This window comes from Poecilia latipinna, unplaced genomic scaffold (genome assembly GCF_001443285.1).
Source record: "Poecilia latipinna isolate Pla-1442-1.1 unplaced genomic scaffold, P_latipinna-1.0 Scaffold4097, whole genome shotgun sequence".
Lineage (NCBI taxonomy): Eukaryota > Metazoa > Chordata > Actinopteri > Cyprinodontiformes > Poeciliidae > Poecilia > Poecilia latipinna.
In genome coordinates, this window is record NW_015116713.1 from 22,681 (window position 1) to 30,551 (window position 7,871).

Sequence of the window (7,871 nt, forward strand, 5' to 3'; positions counted from 1 at the left end):
CGAAAATCCGTCAAGCTTTTAGGAACAGTCATCACCCAGGTGAAGTCAGACGCTGTGAACTCTCCTCCTTCTGGATGAGATCTGATGGTTTTCAGAGCATCGTCCTTCAGGAACCTCAGAACTTCTGTAAAAACCTTCTGGGTCGACATCGACTTCTCGTTGGCTGCGTAGATTCCCTCTGACCAGTAGTTCTGTCAACAGGTTTCAGTCTGTTAGTTTGTGTTCATACCAGGCTAGTTTATCAAATCTACTCATGATGAACTGCTGCAGTCTTAAAGTCCGAAAATTTATCAAGCTTAAGTGGTGAAAGTTGGGAAAAGACAGATTCTCTTGGAGATTCAAAAACAACACAAAACTGTGTAAGAAAACCTCATTTATTTATTCTACAATTTTGTTATTGTTGTTTTTTAACAGCAGCTGCCAATAAAAGTGAAAGTTACAACGTTGACATGATTATATGAGTTATTTTACCAAGAAATCAGTCAGAAGCTGTGAAAATGGTTGGATCTGCTTCTCTGACTGCAGTGACGCTCCTGACAGAGGAACAGATTTTCACACAATCGTCTGAATCAGTTAATAAACTTTATTATTCATGAGATAATTTGCATTGACCTTTATGATGGAATATGGGAGAGTAGAGAGCAGAACCTGAGGAGGAACCTTATGGAAACATGGAGGTGCAGCTGTGATTTATAAAGCAGAAATTGCTCTGAAGTGTGGATACAAATGCTTTTATAAATCAAGATTATTTTTTTTGACATGGGACATTTTTGGATTTTGGGCATATGTTCACGTTTCGTATGATTCCTATGGATTTTTTCTTATGACACCTTAGGTATAAGTTCTGCTTTTTCTAAAATGTTGTGCAGAAGTTCAGAAACTATTAAACTAATGGCGTCACCTGGCGCAGTGGCGCCCCCTAGGCAGGTTAAAGACCTCGATATGAACATGAGTCTGAGTCCTCGCTACCTTTGCTGCTCGTCTTTCCCCACTTCCTGTCAGATTAATGTTGAATAAAGATCAGCAGTGGGAAAAAAGACAAAACCTATTAGACTGAAATGAAAGAGATATTAATTAATATCTATATTTATAGAGACCCAGTGGTAAAACCTATTATGTTAAACTTTGTTTTATTTCAATCTATCTATCTATCTATCTATCTATCTATCTATCTATCTATCTATATTTCTGAACTGGGTTTGAACCATCAGGTCTCAGTCTGCAGGTGTAAATATTAGAAAGAACTAAAACTTCACATCTCTGGGATTCTCTCTTTTTCTCCCATCTCTGTTAGAGGCTGGTGGATATTAAAAGTGATGAACTTTCATCTTTTTTCTCTTCCCTGGACTAGTGAGGGGAGTCATTGCTCCTATTCTTTGGTTCATTTCTTGATAAAATAATAATCAAAATGCATTTTGTTCTTGACTGACTCAGTGTTTCACCTGAAGTAAAACTTATTTATTTCCTTAACAACTTGGTGTGAAAAGTGGTGGGCAGAATTCTGACTGAGCAGAGATTGTGATATGTTTATCCTAATCAGTCTGGAAAATGTGTTTTCAAATCTCTGCATGGTCAGTAATCCATCCCCCTTAAAGAGCCCGACGTTTTTGTGCTCCGGTGAAACTGTTTTAATTTTGTAATTTCTAAAAGTAATCTCTAAAAGTAACTAAAAGTAACTAAAAGTAACTAAAAGTAACTAAAAGTACTATTAGTTTAGTTAGTTACTATTAGTTAGTTAGTTAGTTAGTTACTATTAGTTAGTTAGTTACTATTAGTTAGTTTAGTTACTATTACTAAAGTAACTAAAAGTAACTAAAAGTAACTAAAAGTAACTCTAAAATTTAGTAATTCTAAAAGTAACTCTCAGGGAAAGAGTCAGTGTTTTGGGTAATCACTGCAAAAGGTGTACTGTTTGTCTACTTGGTTGACTTTTGGGAGGCTTATAGGAAGTTTCATTTGGTTAAACTTTTCTACTATGTTGAATTTTGGGGATTCCCTTCAATAGGGAGTCCAGGTGTGTCTTTGCTCCTTCTACGCCGTGAAGTTAAGGAAGGAACCCGGCTGGGAAGACGTTCCAGCTGTATAATAAGAATCCGGATTCGATTTGCCCTGACATTTTCCCTGACAGTCCACCATCAAGTCTGCAAATAAAACAGCATTTTGGGCCTGTATATCTTGCATGCACAAACGGAGAGTCCTAACTGAATTCTGGAGATCTGGAAATTTGTGGAACGGTGTGGATGCTTGGCCAGCAAATCCACCTGCATTTTAAACAGGGGATTCTGTTCGGTTCCACAGTTTCCTGCTTGGCCAGTCTACAAACAAAACATGGGTGACAAAAAGTTTTTGGGAAATCTCAGATACAAATTTAGGTCTAAATAGCAAAAAGGGGGAAACAAACTTAATTTTCAGTTTCTGTATAAATGATTTTGCAAATAAATGTGAGGGAATGAGTGTGTATGAGTGATGTTTGTGCACAAACTGTCTGTGGAGCGATTCTGTTTTAGTGAGGTTTCTTCATAATTAAGTTTTCTAATATTTTAAATTTTCATGTCCGAGTCAGAAACCCAGAATCCCCCGGGACTGGATGTCGGAGCTGACAGAGTTTGAAGCTGTGCAGAGTCGAGCCGAGGCTCAGAGAAAAGGTCGGACCTGCTCCAGTCCTGGAGGTTCTGGTGAACAAACTAAGGAATGCTGGGACAGATTTTCCAAACTTGTTACAGAACGAAGCGAATTAGATCATAAACATAAAAGTATAATCAAAAAAATTGTAAAGGTTTTGGTAAAGAAAAGAGTTTAAAGAATTAACTCAGTGTAGATGTAGAATAAGGCAAACTGAACATTGATAAAAAGGTTTTTAAGATCTCAACATCATAGGAAGACAAATTATGAATAACATAAAAATATATGAATGTATTATGAACAACATAAATACATAAATATATGAATGTATTTGAGTAATTAAGTTCATTCATAGAAACAGGAGTGAGAATTTAAATTAGAAATGCCAATAATATCAGCAAGATTATGTTTAAGTTTTAATGTTATGGTGTGTCGACAAAACAGTAAAAAATTGGATTTTGCTTGATTAAATTTTAGTGATTGATGAAACTGTGACAGAGATTCAGACAACAACTGAGACTAACTTCAGTGTTAAAATGTAGTGATCTTTTGGTGCTCTAACTCTGCTGTTAATATGAATTAATATGAACAAATTAAGCTGAAACATATTAGTCTATAAAACACTTCATTTATGTATTAATAAGAATACAAAACAAATATAATGTTTTAACAAGAAAGGACAAAAGGCTTGTGACCAGGTGGGCCGAGCATTTGGTGAAGGATTGATGATTGGTGACAGGAAATGAGGAGTTGATCAGCTGTGAGGTAGAAAGAGTGAAGAATAGACCTGGTCTGATGATGTAACTGATTGTGGGGGTGAGTAGAGGAGAGAGGATGGAGAGGATGGAGAGGATGGAGAGGATGGAGAGGATGGAGAGAATGGAGAGGATGGAGAGGATGGAGAGGATGGAGAGGATGGAGAGGATGGAGATGATGGAGAGAGAGAAAACAGGGAAGCAGAAAATAATTCTAACTCTGAAGAAACATGAAACTAGTGAGAGAAGAAGAAACTATGAAGTAACTGACAGACATAAAACTGAGTTGATAAAACAAAACACACATAATTCTCACACTAGAATGACCAGAAGCACTAAGAAGGGCAGAAGTAGACTGTGACTCTAAATAAATAACTATACCTAGAGGAAGAAATAACCAGCATAAACATAACTAGAAAAACTACAAGGGACTGAAATGAGAAAAGAAACAAACAAAATCCCAACTCAGAGTCTGAACAGGAGCCTCAAACTATCTAAAGTCCAGTAATTTTTCCTTTATATAAAGATTAACTATATAAAGATTCATTTATAAAGATTAATTGATCAAATTCATCAAACCAGGAAGGTTGTGTAACTTTGATGTTACCTTGGGCAGATTCTGAGTTCTGAGCCTTTTATTTTGAGCCAAGGAATTTGCATAAAGAAAAAGAAAAACACATGAACTCCCTCTTCATGAGCTGAATCTTTAAAAAGGATCACAGGGTTAGCAAACTAAAATACAGTCATGCTCAGAACAAATTAATTTTTGAGCAATCTCTCAAAATGCTATTGGATTATGTTATGTGTGGCACTGAAAGGAGATGAATGATGATTTTATTAGCATTTAGTATAAAGTGCAATTTCAGGTTTAAAACTCTTTGATGTAACAGATTTACCAAAATGCTTGTGGATTTATGTTGTGTAAAGTAAAGTGGACATTTTGATTGTCATCACGGGAAAAATCTGATGAGAAATATTATTTAAGACATGTAGAAGTTTGCAAACTAAGATTCTGTAAAACTTTTGAGCTGCATTTAGTTGCATCTACCATCTCTTACTTTTGAATTAAATGAATTTAATGAGTTTTAGATTTTGAACTAAATGTGAGTTAAAGAAAGATAAACTTAGAGTGATAAGTTGTGTTGACTCTTTAGTCTAAAATCCAAGAGTTGAATAAACCAGTTTTTGAGTGAGTTTAAAAACTGAATGAAGAAAAAGACAAAAGTGGGAACTATTTCCCAGAATGCTTATTTTTGTTTCCTGTGTTGCACTGAGTGAGATGGAAGTGTTACATTGATCTGACTTTATGTTGGAAAGGAAAATGTTTATTTTAAAGCCTGAAGACAATGTCCTGGTTCTCACTGAATGTTTGAGTAGAAATCATTGTGAAGTTTAATAAAAAAAATTACCAGGTCAGAAATGAAGTTCATTCAGTTTGAAACAGGAGTTTAAATTATTCTGAAGTAAATAAGTAGTTATTTTGACTTGATAATGTGAGTGAAGTAATAGAGAAAAGTTTTTGTTGCATATTGTGAAGTCATTGTTTAGTTGAATTGAAGCTAAAACTCACAATCAGGATAAATTAACTTAAAAAAACAATGTTTGGACATCTTGTCTTTTGTTGAATCAACATCATAAACTTTTAATTTCTAAGTTAAAACCAATAAATATTTCTTGTTGACTTGAATCACATTTTCAAAGCAGCAGATGAGCTTTCATTTTCCAAGTTAAATCACTTCCAAATGTTTTGCAGTGTAACATAGATGATGTTTATAGTTGAAAAGAAAACGGCTATTTTTCTACAAAACTTATGTAGATTTGACTTATGAATGCCAAAATAGTTCTAAAATAAAAGTCTTTTATAACAAGTATTTCATTTACTGCAAAGTTTTTGCTGTTTTTGTTCAGCCTTTTCCATTTGTGTAGAAAAAGGTCAAATGTCTTCAACCTCAAGTCATTTCAAAGTTTACATGGATTTTATTAAACTTGATAACTGTGAGGTTAAAGGATCTGTAAGGTGATTGTTGAAGCATTTATGAAATGATAAGATTGTTCCAACAATTTATGGTTATGAAATTATTCAGTGGAGATTTTGTAGTGATAACTGTTCAGGGTTTGAGAAGAGAAAGTTATGGGAAAAGAAAGAAACTGGATTAATTACTGGGAAGAATCAAATCTGATAACGAAGGTTTTGGGGAGGTTTTTTTCTCCCTTAGTGAAACTCCTTTAAACCGGGTTTGGTTCAGGGTCAGAGGTTTTTATTTTGTACGAAGCCTGAGAGAAAGACGCCTTAGGAAGCAGGAAGCTGTAGATAAAAGAAGAATTGTACTTTTTAAACCTCACCTCTCTATATAACTTGATCTGTGAGAATAAATGGTTTCCTATTACTATGATTTTCATAATAATCTAAAATGACAAAGACTATTTCAGAAAAGGTACTTAATTTAGTGCAAATAAAATTTAATAGACTAAGAATCTGAAGTATTGTTGCTCATGTAATTTTCAACACTTCAGAAAGAAAAATTAGGGGGAAGAACAAAAGCAGTTTGTTTGTTTGGTTTGCAACTAAAGTTGTTTCAGAGGAAAGATGGACAGTAAATTGTTCACTCAGTTTTTCAGTCAAGCATGAAGGTTTTCTCTGTCATGTCAGCCTTTCAGAAACAACACAGGGAAGTTTTCCTTCAAAGGGATTCATTCTTCTAGTGAATGTTCGTCTCAATGGTAGTGAACAAATTAAAGCCTTGTTTCCCTATTTAGTGCTGCCATGTCAGGAGGAAAACAAGTGAGGCTCAGATTCCTGTTAAAGGGTTTGAAGTTAAATCATTTTTAACAATAGTGACAGGAACATTGTTTAGTGAATAAAAAACAAAAACAAATGGGGGGTTTGAATTGAATAAGGAAAAAATACTGCTTGTGTTCACTGTTTTTTTTAATACTGTTCTTTTAAAATAAGGATTTTATTTCTATTTCCTGGTTGTTTTTCATTGGAACTGCACACTGAACATAGAAGTATTTCTTTTCAATCTTAGGTAAAATAATTATAGGCTATGTCTTAATTTGAATGAACTGACATCATTTTTTCTAGCAGGGTTTATAGTCAAGCTCCTGCTCTTGACCTGATGCTGACCTTTGATGCTCCCACCAAGATTGGTGAGGTTTGTGTGTTCAACAGATGTGTTGTCATGCAGAGATGGAAGTTCACCTTCACAGTCACACCAGTTTCAAACTGGACAGTTATTGCAGGTTGGATAGGAGTGAATGATTTGGAATATCATGTCTAAAGATGACAGGAATGCTTCATTGGGTTTTCCCTGATCATCTCCTGGAAGATGATGAAGCTTCTTCAGTCTCTGTTCTGTTTGCATCAAAGTGTTGGAGCATCAGGTGGTTGAATCTGCTGTGAACTACCTGATGGAGTTAATAAAACATAGTTGGAACTACTTACTATAAAATCATTAAGTTTATTCTGACATTAGTCGTTTTCTTAACTTTCAGTGTCATATCAGTTCCAATAGGAGTCCTTAGGAGTTCAGTGTTTTCCTGTAGACCAATCAGTGAGTGTCCATTTGTTCCTTTAAGAAAATAACTTTATTAGTGCCTTAAACATGTTTTTTCCTCACCTTCAGATTCCATGTGGTGCAGCTTTGTTGAATTTTGAAACAGTAAATTAAAATGTTTAATTATTGTACCTGAGTCTCCTTAAGTTTGATTGAACATGTTTTTATTGGAACCTGAAGAAACTCCTGAACAATTTGCTTGTGATGATTTCTTAATCCTCAACTTCTTACCATCATGTTGTATTTATTTTATATATATTGCATTAATCACTTTTACTGTTAATTCTGTTTAAAGAATGGCCCTTTTCTACAGGAACTTATTTTACTGAAGTTTGTTTTTTCTTTTGCTTTGGATTTTTTTATGTTACAGTTTTTATATTCATGTTATGTATCTCCAGAAAGCACAAAGTTTGTTTAAGGTGATCCATCATAGGACCAAAGGGAGGAACTGTTATGTCAAACTTTGTTTTATTTAAATCAATCAATCAATCAATCAATCAATCAATCAATCAATCAATCAATCAATCAATCAATCAATCAATCAATCAATCAATCTTAGCTATAAAGCATCCTTCATGTGGAGCAGCTCGCTGGAAACACATAATAAAGGATATTTCTGAACTGGGTTTGAACCATCAGGTCTCAGTCTGCAGGTGCAAATATCAGAGATGTGAAAAAACTAAAACTTCACATCTCTGGGATTCTCTCTTTTTCTCCCATCTCTGTTAGAGGCTGGTGGATATTAAAAGTGATGAACTTTCATCGTTTTTCTCTTCCCTGGACTAGTGAGGGGAGTCATTGCTCCTATTCTTTGGTTCATTTCTTGATAAAATAATAATCAAAATGCATTTTGTTCTTGATTGACTCAGGGTTTCCCCTTAGGTGAGCATTACTCACGGGCACTTGAAGCCGTGTGTGTGTGTGTGTGTGTGTGTGT